Below are 17,221 nucleotides of genomic sequence, written 5' to 3'. Positions count from 1 at the left end.
ATCTGACCATATCCCCATCCCATCATCTCACCATATCCCCCCATCCCATCATCTGATCATATCCCCCGATCCCATCAGCTCAAAATATCCCCCCATCCCATCAGCTCACCATATCCCCCCATCCCATCATCTGACCATATCCCCCCATCCCATCAGCTCAACATATCCCCCCATCCCATCATCTAACCATATCCCCCCATCCCATCAGCTCACCATATCCCCCCATCCCATCATCTGACCATATCCCCCCATCCCATCAGCTCACCATATCCCCCCATCCCATCAGCTCACCATATCCCCCGATCCCATCATCTGACCATATCCCCCCGATCCCATCATCTGACCATATCCCCCCATCCCATCATCTGACCATATCCCCTCATCCCATCATCTGACCATATCCCCCCATCCCATCAGCTGACCATATCCCCCCATCCCATCAGCTCACCATATCCCCCCATCCCATCATCTGACCATATCCCCATCCCATCATCTCACCATATCCCCCCATCCCATCATCTGATCATATCCCCCGATCCCATCAGCTCACAATATCCCCCCATCCCATCAGCTCACCATATCCCCCCATCCCATCATCTGACCATATCCCCCGATCCCATCAGCTCACAATATCCCCCCATCCCATCAGCTCACCATATCCCCCCATCCCATCATCTGACCATATCCCCCGATCCCATGAGCTCACAATATCCCCCCATCCCATCAGCTCACCATATCCCCCCATCCCATCATCTGACCATATCCCCCGATCCCATCAGCTCACAATATCCCCTCATCCCATCATCTGACCATATCCCCCCATCCCATCATCTAACCATATCCCCCCATCCCATCAGCTGACCATATCCCCCCATCCCATCATCTGAACATATCCCCCCATCCCATCATCTAACCATATCCCCCCATCCCATCAGCTGACCATATCCCCCCATCCCATCATCTGAACATATCCCCCCATCCCATCATCTAACCATATCCCCCCATCCCATCAGCTCACCATATACCCCCATCCCATCAGCTGACCATATCCCCCCATCCCATCATCTGACCATATCCCCCCATCCCATCATCTAACCATATCCCCCCATCCCATCAGCTGACCATATCCCCCCATCCCATCAGCTCACCATATCCCCCATCCCATCATCTGACCATATCCCCATCCCATCATCTCACCATATCCCCCCATCCCATCATCTGATCATATCCCCCGATCCCATCAGCTCACAATATCCCCCCATCCCATCAGCTCACCATATCCCCCCATCCCATCATCTGACCATATCCCCCGATCCCATCAGCTGACCATATCCCCCCATCCCATCAGCTCACCATATCCCCCCATCCCATCATCTGACCATATCCCCCGATCCCATCAGCTCACAATATCCCCTCATCCCATCATCTGACCATATCCCCACATCCCATCATCTAACCATATCCCCCCATCCCATCATCTAACCATATCCCCCCATCCCATCATCTGAACATATCCCCCCATCCCATCATCTGACCATATCCCCCCATCCCATCATCTAACCATATCCCCCCATCCCATCAGCTCACCATATCCCCCCATCCCATCAGCTCACCATATCCCTATGCCATCATCTCACCATATCCCCCCATCCCATCAGCTCACCATATCCCCATCCCATCATCTAACCATATCCCCCCATCCCATCAGCTCACCATATCCCCCCATCCCATCAGCTCACCATATCCCCATCCCATCATCTCACCATATCCCCCATCCCATCATCTGACCATATCCCCCCATCCCATCATCTGAACATATCCCCCCATCCCATCATCTAACCATATCCCCCCATCCCATCATCTGAACATATCCCCCCATCCCATCATCTGACCATATCCCCCCATCCCATCATCTAACCATATCCCCCCATCCCATCAGCTCACCATATCCCCCCATCCCATCAGCTCACCATATCCCCATCCCATCATCTAACCATATCCCCCCATCCCATCAGCTCACCATATCCCCCCATCCCATCAGCTCACCATATCCCCATCCCATCATCTCACCATATCCCCCATCCCATCATCTGACCATATCCCCCCATCCCATCATCTGAACATATCCCCCCATCCCATCATCTGACCATATCCCCCCATCCCATCATCTGACCATATCCCCCCATCCCATCATCTAACCATATCCCCCCATCCCATCAGCTCACCATATCCCCCCATCCCATCATCTAACCATATCCACCGATCCCATCAGCTCACCATATCCCCCCATCCCATCATCTGAACATATCCCCCGATCCCATCATCTCACCATATCCCCCCATCCCATCAGCTCACCATATCCCCCCATCCCATCAGCTCACCATATCCCCCCATCCCATCAGCTCACCATATCCCCCATCCCATCATCTGACCATATCTCCCCATCCCATCAGCTCACCATATCCCCCCATCCCATCATCTGACCTTATCCCCCCATCCCATCATCTGACCATATCCCCCCATCCCATCAGCTCAACATATCCCCCCATCCCATCATCTGATCATATCCCCCCATCCCATCATCTGACCATATCCCCCCATCCCATCAGCTCACCATATCCCCCGATCCCATCATCTGACCATATCCCCCCGATCCCATCATCTGACCATATCCCCCCATCCCATCATCTGACCATATCCCCCCATCCCATCATCTGTCCATATCCCCCCATCCCATCATCTGACCATATCACCCGATCCCATCATCTGCTCCACATATCCCCCCATCCCATCCACTCACCATATCCCCCGATCCCACCAATTCACCATATCTCCCGATCCCATCCACTCACCATATCCCCCGATCCCATCCACTCACCATATCCCACGATCCCATCCGCTCACCATATCCCCCGATCCCATCCACTCACCATATCCCACGATCCCATCCGCTCACCATATCCCCCGATCCCATCCACTCACCATATCCCCCGATCCCATCCACTCACCATATCCCCCGATCCCATCCACTCACCATATCTCCCGATCCCATCCACTCACCATATCCCACGATCCCATCCGCTCACCATATCCCCCGATCCCACCAACTCACCATATCCCCCGATCCCATCCACTCACCATATCCCCCGATCCCATCCACTCACCATATCCCCCGATCCCATCTGCTCACCATATCCCCCGATCCCATCCGCTCACCATATCCCCCGATCCCATCCACTCACCATATCCCCCGATCCCACCAACTCACCATATCCCCCGATCCCACCAACTCACCATATCCCCCGATCCCACCAACTCACCATCTCCCCCGATCCCATCCACTCACCATATCCCCCGATCCCATCAACTCATCATATCCCCCGATCCCATCCACTCACCATATCCCACGATCCCATCCACTCACCATATCCCCCGATCCCATCCTCTCACCATATCCCCCGATCCCATCCACTCACCATATCCCCCGATCCCATCCGCTCACCATATCCCCCGACCCCATCCGCTCACCATATCCCCCGATCCCATCCGCTCACCATATCCCCCGATCCCATCCACTCACCAGAACCCCCGATCCCATCCCCTCACCATATCCCCCGATCCCACCAACTCACCATATCCCCCGATCGCACCAACTCACCATATCCCCCGATCCCATCCCCTCACCATAACCCCCGATCCCACCAAGTCACCATATCCCCCGATCCCATCCGCTCAACATATCCCCCGATCCCATCCGCTCACCATATCCCCCGATCCCATCCGCTCACCATATCCCCCGATCCCATCCACTTACCATATCCCCCGATCCCATCCGCTCACCATATCCCCCGATCCCATCCACTCACCATATCCCCCGATCCCATCCACTCACCATATCCCCCGATCCCATCCACTGACCATATCCCCCGATCCCATCCACTGACCATATCCCCCGATCCCATCCACTCACCGTATCCCCCGATCCCAGCAACTCACCATATCCCCCGATCCCATCCACTCAACATATCCCCCGATCCCGTCCGCTCACCATATCCCCCGATCCCATCCACTCACCATATCTCCCGATCCCACTAACTCACCATATCCCCCGATCCCATCCACTCACCATATCCCCCGATCCCACTAACTCACCATATCTCCCGATCCCATCCGCTCACCATATCCCCCGATCCCATCCACTCACCATATCCCCCGATCCCACCAACTCACCATATCCCCCGATCCCATCCGCTCACCATATCCCCCGATCCCATCCTCTCACCATATCCCCCGATCCCATCCTCTCACCATATCCCCCGATCCCATCCGCTCACCATATACCCCGATCCCATCCGCTCACCATATCCCCCGATCCCATCCACTCACCATATCCCCCGATCCCACCAACTCACCATATCCCCCCGATCCCATCCACTCACCATATCCCCCGATCCCATCCACTCACCATATCCCCCGATCCCATCCACTCACCAAATCCCCCGATCCCATCCACTCACCATATCCCCCGATCCCATCCACTCACCATATCCCCCGATCCCATCCGCTCACCATATCCCCCGATCCCATCCTCTCACCATATCCCCCGATCCCACCAACTCACCATATCCCCCGATCCCATGCACTCACCATATCCCCCGATCCCATCCACTCACCATATCCCCCGATCCCATCCACTCACAATATCCCCCGATCCCACCATCTCACCATATCCCCCGATCCCATCCACTCACCATATCCCCCGATCCCACCAACTCACCATATCCCCCGATCCCATCCGCTCACCTTATCCCCCGATCCCATCCACTCACCATATCCCCCGATCCCACCAACTCACCATATCCCCCGATCCCATCCACTCACCATATCCCCCGATCCCATCTGCTCACCATATCCCCCGATCCGATCCGCTCACCATATCCCCCGATCCCATCCACTCACCATATCCCCCGATCCCACCAACTCACCATATCCCCCGATCCCATCCGCTCACCATATCCCCCGAACCCATCCACTCACCATATCCCCCGATCTCTTCCACTCACCATATCCCCCGATCCCATCTGCTCACCATATCCCCCGATCCCATCCACTCACCATATCCCCCGATCCCATCCACTCACCACATCCCCTGATCCCATCCGCTCACCATATCCCCCGATCCCACCAACTCACCATATCCCCCGATCCCATCCACTCACCATATCCCCCGATCCCATCCACTCACCATATCCACCGATCCCATCCTCTCACCATATCCCCCGATCCCATCCACTCACCATATCCACCGATCCCATCCACTCACCATATCCCCCGATCCCACCAACTCACCATATCCCCCGATCCCATCCACTCACCATATCCCCCGATCCCACCAACTCACCATATCCCCCGATCCCATCCGCTCACCATATCCCCCGATCCCATCCACTCACCATATCCCCCGATCCCATCCACTCACAATATCCCCCGATCCCACCAACTCACCATATCCCCCGATCCCATCCGCTCACCATATCCCCCGATCCCATCCGCTCACCATATCCCCCGATCCCATCCGCTCACCATATCCCCCGATCCCACCAACTCACCATATACCCCGATCCCACCAACTCACCATATCCCCCGATCCCATCCACTCACCATATACCCCGATCCCACCAACTCACCATATCCCCCGATCCCACCAACTCACCATATCCCCCGATCCCATCCGCTCACCATATCCCCCGATCCCATCCTCTCACCATATCCCCCGATCCCATCCACTCACCATATCCCCCGATCCCATCCACTCACCATATCCCCCGATCCAATCCACTCACCATATTCCCCGATCCCACCAACTCACCATATCCCCCGATCCCATCCTCTCACCATATCCCCCGATCCCATCCGCTCACCATATCCCCCGATCCCATCCACTCACCATATCCCCCGATCCCACCAACTCACCATATCCCCCGATCCCACCAACTCACCATATCCCCCGATCCCATCCGCTCACCATATCCCCCGATCCCATACACTCACCATATCCCCCGATCCCATCCCCTCACCATATCCCCGATCCCACCAACTCAACATATCCCCCGATCGCACCAACTCACCATATCCCCCGATCCCATCCCCTCACCATATCCCCCGATCCCACCAACTTACCAGATCCCCCGATCCCATCCTCTCACCATATTCCCCGATCCCATCCGCTCACCATATCCCCCGATCCCATCCACTCACCATATCCCCCGATCACATCCACTGACCATATCCCCCGATCCCATCCACTCACCATATCCCCCGATCCCATCCGCTCACCATATCCCCCGATCCCATCCTCTCACCATATCCCCCGATCCCATCCGCTCACCATATACCCCGATCCCATCCGCTCACCATATCCCCCGATCCCATCCGCTCACCATATCCCCCGATCCCACCAACTCACCATATCCCCCCGATCCCATCCACTCACCATATCCCCCGATCCCATCCACTCACCATATCCCCCGATCCCATCCACTCACCAAATCCCCCGATCCCATCCACTCACCATATCCCCCGATCCCATCCACTCACCATATCCCCCGATCCCATCCGCTCACCATATCCCCCGATCCCATCCTCTCACCATATCCCCCGATCCCACCAACTCACCATATCCCCCGATCCCATGCACTCACCATATCCCCCGATCCCATCCACTCACCATATCCCCCGATCCCACCATCTCACCATATCCCCCGATCCCATCCACTCACCATATCCCCCGATCCCACCAACTCACCATATCCCCCGATCCCATCCGCTCACCATATCCCCCGATCCCATCCACTCACCATATCCCCCGATCCCATCCACTCACCATATCCCCCGATCCCATCTGCTCACCATATCCCCCGATCCAATCCGCTCACCATATCCCCCGATCCCATCCACTTACCATATCCCCCGATCCCACCAACTCACCATATCCCCCGATCCCATCCGCTCACCATATCCCCCGATCCCATCCACTCACCATATCCCCCGATCTCTTCCACTCACCATATCCCCCGATCCCATCTGCTCACCATATCCCCCGATCCCATCCACTCACCATATCCCCCGATCCCATCCACTCACCACATCCCCTGATCCCATCCGCTCGCCATATCCCCCGATCCCACCAACTCACCATATCCCCCGATCCCATCCACTCACCATATCCCCCGATCCCATCCACTCACCATATCCCCCGATCCCACCAACTCACCATATCCCCCGATCCCATCCACTCACCATATCCCCCGATCCCACCAACTCACCATATCCCCCGATCCCATCCGCTCACCATATCCCCCGATCCCATCCACTCACCATATCCCCCGATCCCATCCACTCACCATATCCCCCGATCCCACCAACTCACCATATCCCCCGATCCCATCCGCTCACCATATCCCCCGATCCCATCCGCTCACCATATCCCCCGATCCCATCCACTCACCATATCCCCCGATCCCACCAACTCACCATATAACCCGATCCCACCAACTCACCATATCCCCCGATCCCATCCACTCACCATATCCCCCGATCCCACCAACTCACCATATCCCCCGATCCCACCAACTCACCATATCCCCCGATCCCATCCGCTCACCATATCCCCCGATCCCATCCTCTCACCATATCCCCCGATCCCATCCACTCACCATATCCCCCGATCCCATCCACTCACCATATCCCCCGATCCAATCCACTCACCATATTCCCCGATCCCACCAACTCTCCATATCCCCCGATCCCATCCTCTCACCATATCCCCCGATCCCATCCGCTCACCATATCCCCCGATCCCATCCACTCACCATATCCCCCGATCCCACCAACTCACCATATCCCCCGATCCCACCAACTCACCATATCCCCCGATCCCATCCGCTCACCATATCCCCCGATCCCATACACTCACCATATCCCCCGATCCCATCCCCTCACCATATCCCCCGATCCCACCAACTCAACATATCCCCCGATCGCACCAACTCACCATATCCCCCAATCCCATCCCCTCACCATATCCCCCGATCCCACCAACTTACCAGATCCCCCGATCCCATCCTCTCACCATATTCCCCGATCCCATCCGCTCACCATATCCCCCGATCCCATCCACTCACCATATCCCCCGATCACATCCACTGACCATATCCCCCGATCCCATCCACTCACCATATCCCCCGATCCCATCCGCTCACCATATCCCCCGATCCCATCCACTCACCATATCCCCCGATCCCACCAACTCACCATATCCCCCGAACCCACCAACTTACCATATCCCCCGATCCCATCCGCTCACCATATCCCCCGATCCCATCCACTCACCATATCCCCCGATCCCATCCCCTCACCATATCCCCCGATCCCACCAACTCAACATATCCCCCGATCGCACCAACTCACCATATCCCCCGATCCCATCCCCTCACCATATCCCCCGATCCCACCAACTTACCAGATACCCCGATCCCATCCTCTCACCATATTCCCCGATCCCATCCGCTCACCATATCCCCCGATCCCAGCAACTCACCATATCCCCCGATCCCATCCACTCACCATATCCCCCGATCCCATCCGCTCACCATATCCCCCGATCCCATGCACTCACCATATCCCCCGATCCCACTAACTCACCATATCCCCCGATCCCATCCACTCACCATATCCCCCGATCCCACTAACTCACCATATCCCCCGATCCCATCCGTTCACCATATCCCCCGATCCCATCCACTCACCATATCCCCCGATCACACCAACTCACCATATCCCCCGATCCCATTCGCTCACCATATCCCCCGATCCCATCCTCTCACCAGATCCCCCGATCCCATCCTCTCACCATATCCCCCGATCCCATCCGCTCACCATATCCCCCGATCCCATCCGCTCACCATATCCCCCGATCCCATCAACTCACCATATCCCCCGATCCCAGCAACTCACCATATCCCCCGATGCCATCCACTCACCATATCCCCCGATCCCATCCACTCACCATATCCCCCGATCCCATCCACTCACCATATCCCCCGATCCCACCAACTCACCATATCCCCCCGATCCCATCCACTCACCATATCCCCCGATCCCACCAACTCACCATATCCCCCGATCCCATCCACTCACCATATCCCCCGATCCCATCCACTCACCAAATCCCCCGATCCCATCCACTCACCATATCCCCCGATCCCATCAACTCACCATATCCCCCGATCCCATCCACTCACCATATCCCCCGATCCCATCCACTCACCATATCCCCCGATCCCATCCACTCACCATATCCCCCGATCCCACCAACTCACCATATCCCCCGATCCCATCCACTCACCATATCCCCCGATCCCACCAACTCACCATATCCCCCGATCCCATCCGCTCACCATATCCCCCGATCCGACCAACTCACCATATCCCCCGATCCCATCCGCTCACCATATCCCCCGATCCCATCCGCTCACCATATCCCCCGATCCCATCCACTCACCATATCCCCCGATCCCACCAACTCACCATATCCCCCGATCCCATCCGCTCACCATATCCCCCGATCCCATCCTCTCACCATATCCCCCAATCCCACCAACTCACCATATCCCCCGATCCCACCAACTCACCATATCCCCCGATCCCATCCACTCACCATATCCCCCGATCCCACCAACTCACCATATCCCCCGATCCCATCCACTCACCATATCCCCCGATCCCACCAACTCACCATATCCCCCGATCCCATCCGCTCACCATATCCCCCGATCCCATCCACTCACCTTATCCCCCGATCCCATCCACTCACCATTTCACCCGATCCCATCCACTCACCATATCCCCCGATCCCATCCACTCACCATATCCTCCGATCCCATCCACTCACCATATCCCCCGATCCCATCCGCTCACCATATCCCCCGATCCCATCCTCTCACCATATCCCCCAATCCCACCAACTCAAAATATCCCCCGATCCCACCAACTCACCATATCCCCCAATCCCATCCGCTCACCATATCCCCCGATCCCATCCGCTCACCATATCCCCCGATCCCATCCACTCACCATATCCCCCGATCCCACCAACTCACCATATACCCCGATCCCATCCGCTCACCATATCCCCCGATCCCATCCACTCACCATATCCCCCGATCCCATCCACTCACCATATCCCCCGATCCCATCCACTCACCATATCCCCCGATCCCACCAACTCACCATATCCCCCGATCCCATCCGCTCACCATATCCGCCGATCCCATCCACTCACCATATCCCCCGATCCCATCCCCTCACCATATCCCCCGATCCCACCAACTCAACATATCCCCCGATCGCACCAACACACCATATCCCCCGATCCCATCCCCTCACCATATCCCCCGATCCCACCAACTTACCAGATCCCCCGATCCCATCCTCTCACGATATTCCCCGATCCCATCCGCTCACCATATCCCCCGATCCCATCCACTCACCATATCCCCCGATCCCATCCACTGACCATATCCCCCGATCCCATCCACTCACCATATCCCCCGATCCCAGCAACTCACCATATCCCCCGATCCCATCCACTCACCATATCCCCCGATCCCATCCGCTCACCATATCCCCCGATCCCATCCACTCACCATATCCCCCGATCCCACTAACTCACCATATCCCCCGATCCCATCCACTCACCATATCCCCCGATCCCACTAACTCACCATATCCCCCGATCCCATCCGCTCACCATATCCCCCGATCCCATCCACTCACCATATCCCCCGATCACACCAACTCACCATATCCCCCGATCCCATTCGCTCACCATATCCCCCGATCACATCCTCTCACCAGATCCCCCGATCCCATCCTCTCACCATATCCCCCGATCCCATCCGCTCACCATATCCCCCGATCCCATCCGCTCACCATATCCCCCGATCCCATCAACTCACCATATCCCCCGATCCCAGCAACTCACCATATCCCCCGATGCCATCCACTCACCATATCCCCCGATCCCATCCACTCACCATATCCCCCGATCCCATCCACTCACCATATCCCCCGATCCCACCAACTCACCATATCCCCCCGATCCCATCCACTCACTATATCCCCCGATCCCACCAACTCACCATATCCCCCGATCCCATCCACTCACCATATCCCCCGATCCCATCCACTCAACAAATCCCCCGATCCCATCCACTCACCATATCCCCCGATCCCATCCACTCACCATATCCCCCGATCCCATCCACTCACCATATCCCCCGATCCCACCAACTCACCATATCCCCCGATCCCATCCACTCACCATATCCCCCGATCCCACCAACTCACCATATCCCCCGATCCCATCCTCTCACCATATCCCCCGATCCTACCAACTCACCATATCCCCCGATCCCATCCGCTCACCATATCCCCCGATCCCATCCGCTCACCATATCCCCCGATCCCATCCACTCACCATATCCCCCGATCCCACCAACTCACCATATCCCCGATCCCATCCGCTCACCATATCCCCCGATCCCATCCTCTCACCATATCCCCCAATCCCACCAACTCACCATATCCCCCGATCCCACCAACTCACCATATCCCCCGATGCCATCCACTCACCATATCCCCCGATCCCACCAACTCACCATATCCCCCGATCCCACCAACGCACCATATCCCCCGATCCCATCCGCTCACCATATCCCCCGATCCCATCCGCTCACCATATCCCCCGATCCCATCCACTCACCATATCCCCCGATCCCATCCACTCACCATATCCCCCGATCCCATCCACTCACCATATCCCCCGATCCCACCAACTCACCATATCCCCCGATCCCATCCTCTCACCATATCCCCCGATCCCATCCGCTCACCATATCCCCCGATCCCATCCTCTCACCATATCCCCCGATCCCATCCACTCACCATATCCTCCGATCCCATCCACTCACCATATCCCCCGATCCCATCCACTCACCATATCCCCCGATCCCACCAACTCACCATATCCCCCGATCCGATCCACTCACCATATCCCCCGATCCCACCAACTCACCATATCCCCCGATCCCATTCACTCACCATATCCCCCGATCCCATCCACTCACCATATCCCCCGATCCCAGCCACTCACCATATCACCCGATCCCATCCGCTCACCATATCCCCCGATCCCAGCCACTCACCATATCCCCCGATCCCAGCAACTCACCATATCCCCCGATCCCATCCACTCACCATATCCCCCGATCCCATCCGCTCACCATATCCCCCGATCCCATCCGCTCACCATATCCCCCGATCCCATCCGCTCACCATATCCCCCGATCCCATCCTCTCACCATAACCCCCGATCCCATCCACTCACCATATCCCCCGATCCCATCCGCTCACCATATCCCCCGATACCATCCGCTCACCATATCCCCCGATCCCATCCACTCACCATATCCCCCGATCCCACCAACTCACCATATCCCCCGATCCCATCCGCTCACCATATCCCCCGATCCCATCCTCTCACCATATCCCCCGATCCCATCCTCTCACCATATCCCCCGATCCCACCAACTCACCATATCCCCCGATCCCATCCGCTCACCATATCCCCCGATCCCATCCTCTCACCATATCCCCCGATCCCATCCGCTCACCATATACCCCGATCCCATCCTCTCACCATATCCCCCGATCCCATCCGCTCACCATATCCCCCGATCCCATCCACTCACCATATCCCCCGATCCCAGCAACTCACCATATCACCCGATCCCATCCGCTCACCATATCCCCCGATCCCAGCCACTCACCATATCCCCCGATCCCAGCAACTCACCATATCCCCCGATCCCATCCACTCACCATATCCCCCGATCCCATCCGCTCACCATATCCCCCGATCCCATCCGCTCACCATATCCCCCGATCCCATCCGCTCACCATATCCCCCGATCCCATCCACTCACCATAACCCCCGATCCCATCCACTCACCATATCCCCCGATCCCATCCGCTCACCATATCCCCCGATACCATCCGCTCACCATATCCCCCGATCCCATCCACTCACCATATCCCCCGATCCCACCAACTCACCATATCCCCCGATCCCATCCGCTCACCATATCCCCCGATCCCATCCTCTCACCATATCCCCCGATCCCATCCTCTCACCATATCCCCCGATCCCACCAACTCAGCATATCCCCCGATCCCATCCGCTCACCATATCCCCCGATCCCATCCTCTCACCATATCCCCCGATCCCATCCGCTCACCATATACCCCGATCCCATCCTCTCACCATATCCCCCGATCCCATCCGCTCACCATATCCCCCGATCCCATCCACTCACCATATCCCCCGATCTCATCCACTCACCATATCCCCCGATCCCATCCGCTCACCATATCCCCCGATCCCATCCGCTCACCATATCCCCCGACCCCACCAACTCATCATATCCCCCGATCCCACCAACTCATCATATCCCCCGATCCCATCCTCTCACCATATCCCCCGATCCCATCCACTCACCATATCCCCCGATCCCATCCACTCACCATATCCCCCGATCCCATCCACTCACCATATCCCCCGATCCCACCAACTCATCATATCCCCCGATCCCATCCTCTCACCATATCCCCCGATCCCACCAACTCACCATATCCCCCGATCCCATCCACTCACCAGATCCCCCGATCCCATCCGCTCACCATATCCCACGATCCCATCCACTCACCATATCCCCCGATCCCATCCACTCACCATATCCCCCGATCCCACCAACTCACCATATCCCCCGATCCCATCCGCTCACCATATCCCCCGATCCCATCCTCTCACCATATCCCCCGATCCCATCCGCTCACCATATACCCCGATCCCATCCGCTCACCATATCCCCCGATCCCATCCACTCACCATATCCCCCGATCTCATCCACTCACCATATCCCCCGATCCCATCCGCTCACCATATCCCCCGATCCCATCCGCTCACCATATCCCCCGACCCCACCAACTCATCATATCCCCCGATCCCACCAACTCATCATATCCCCCGATCCCATCCTCTCACCATATCCCCCGATCCCATCCACTCACCATATCCCCCGATCCCATCCACTCACCATATCCCCCGATCCCATCCACTCACCATATCCCCCGATCCCACAAACTCATCATATCCCCCGATCCCATCCTCTCACCATATCCCCCGATCCCACCAACTCACCATATCCCCCGATCCCATCCACTCACCAGATCCCCCGATCCCATCCGCTCACCATATCCCACGATCCCATCCACTCACCATATCCCCCGATCCCATCCACTCACCATATCCCCCGATCCCATCCGCTCACCATATCCCCCGATCCCATCCGCTCACCATATCCCCCGATCCCATCCACTCACCATATCCCCCGATCCCATCCGCTCACCATATCCCCCGATCCCATCCGCTCACCATATCCCCCCGATCCCACCAACTCACCATATCCCCCGATCCCACCAACTCACCATATCCCCCGATCCCATCCACTCACCATATCCCCCGATCCCATCCGCTCACCATATCCCCCGATCCCATCCACTCACCATATCCCCCGATCCCATCCACTCACCATATCCCCCGATCCCATCCGCTCACCATATCCCCCGATCCCATCCGCTCACCATATCCCCCGATCCCATCCTCTCACCATATCCCCCGATCCCACCAACTCACCATATCCCCGGATTCCATCCACTCACCATATCCCCCGATCCCATCCGCTCACCATATCCCCCGATCCCATCCACTCACCATATCCCCCGATCCCATCCGCTCACCATATCCCCCGATCCCATCCACTCACCATATCCCCCGATCCCATCCGCTCACCATATCCCCCGATCCCATCCGCTCACCATATCCCCCGATCCCATCCACTGACCATATCCCCCGATCCCATCCACTCACCATATCCCCCGATCCCAGCAACTCACCATATCCCCCGATCCCATCCACTCACCATATCCCCCGATCCCATCCGCTCACCATATCCCCCGATCCCATCCACTCACCATATCCCCCAATCCCACTAACTCACCATATCCCCCGATCCCATCCACTCACCATATCCCCCGATCCCACTAACTCACCATATCCCCCGATCCCATCCGCTCACCATATCCCCCGATCCCATCCACTCACCATATCCCCCGATCCCACCAACTCACCATATCCCCCGATCCCATCCGCTCACCATATCCCCCGATCCCATCCTCTCACCAGATCCCCCGATCCCATCCTCACACCATATCCCCCGTTCCCATCCGCTCACCATATCCCCCGATCCCATCCGCTCACCATATCCCCCGATCCCATCAACTCACCATATCCCCCGATCCCATCAACTCACCATATCCCCCGATCCCACCAACTCACCATATCCCCCCGATCCCATCCACTCACCATATCCCCCGATCCCATCCACTCACCATATCCCCCGATCCCATCCACTCACCAAATCCCCCGATCCCATCCACTCACCATATCCCCCGATCCCATCCACTCACCATATCCCCCGAACCCATCCACTCACCATATCCCCCGATCCCATCCACTCACCATATCCCCCGATCCCATCCACTCACAATATCCCCCGATCCCACCAACTCACCATATCCCCCGATCCCATCCACTCACCATATCCCCCGATCCCACCAACTCACCATATCCCCCGATCCCATCCGCTCACCATATCCCCCGATCCCACCAACTCACCATATCCCCCGATCCCATCCGCTCACCATATCCCCCGATCCCATCCGCTCACCATATCCCCCGATCTCATCCACTCACCATATCCCCCGATTCCACCAACTCACCATATCCCCCGATCCCATCCGCTCACCATATCCCCCGATCCCATCCGCTCACCATATCCCCCGATCCCATCCTCTCACCATATCCCCCGATCCCACCAACTCACCATATCCACCGATCCCATCCTCTCACCATATCCCCCGATCCCATCCGCTCACCATATCCCCCGATCCCATCCACTCAACATATCCCCCGATCCCATCCGCTCACCATATCCCCCGATCCCATCCACTCACCATATCCCCCGATCCCATCCACTCACCATATCCCCCGATCCCACCAACTCACCATATCCCCCGATCCCATCCACTCACCATATCCCCCGATCCCACCAACTCACCATATCCCCCGATCCCATCCACTCACCATATCCCCCGATCCCATCCACTCACCATATCCCCCGATCCCAGCAACTCACCATATCACCCGATCCCATCCGCTCACCATATCCCCCGATCCCATCCACTCACCATATCCCCCGATCCCTGCAACTCACCATATCCCCCGATCCCATCCACTCACCATATCCCCCGATCCCACCAACTCACCATATCCCCCGATCCCATCCGCTCACCATATCCCCCGATCCCATCCACTCACCATATCCCCCGATCCCATCCACTCACCATATCCCCCGATCGCACCAACTCACCATATCCCACGATCCCATCCACTCACCATATCCCCCGATCCCATCCGCTCACCATATCCCCCGATCCCATCCACTCATCATATCCCCCGATCCCACCAACTCACCATATCCCCCGATCCCATCCGCTCACCATATCCCCCGATCCCATCCACTCACCATATCCACCGATCCCATCCACTCACCATATCCCCCGATCGCACCAACTCACCATATCCCACGATCCCATCCACTCACCATATCCCCCGATCCCATCCACTCACCATATCCCCCGATCCCATCCACTCACCATATCCCCCGATCCCATCCACTCACCATATCCCCCGATCCCATCCACTCACCATATCCCCCGATCCCATCCGCTCACCATATCCCCCGATCCCATCCGCTCACCATATCCCCCGATCCCACCAACTCACCATATCCCCGGATCCCACCAACGCACCATATCCCCCGATCCCATCCGCTCACCATATCCCCCGATCCCATCCGCTCACCATATCCCCCGATCCCATCCACTCACCATATCCCCCGATCCCATCCACTCACCATATCCCCCGATCCCATCCACTCACCATATCCCCCGATCCCACCAACTCACCATATCCCCCGAT

General features: G+C 57.3%; 1 protein-coding gene across 1 annotated transcript in view; it reads left to right on the top strand.

Moving 5' to 3' along the window:
* LOC137310699 (nitric oxide synthase 1-like) overlaps positions 1-17,221 on the top strand; it is a 197,280-nt gene that overhangs the window by 107,825 nt on the left and 72,234 nt on the right. The window lies entirely within an intron of this gene.

This window comes from Heptranchias perlo, unplaced genomic scaffold (assembly GCF_035084215.1).
Source record: "Heptranchias perlo isolate sHepPer1 unplaced genomic scaffold, sHepPer1.hap1 HAP1_SCAFFOLD_271, whole genome shotgun sequence".
Lineage (NCBI taxonomy): Eukaryota > Metazoa > Chordata > Chondrichthyes > Hexanchiformes > Hexanchidae > Heptranchias > Heptranchias perlo.
Note: the sequence above shows the minus strand (reverse complement) of the source record. Positions and strands in the feature narration are given on the sequence as shown.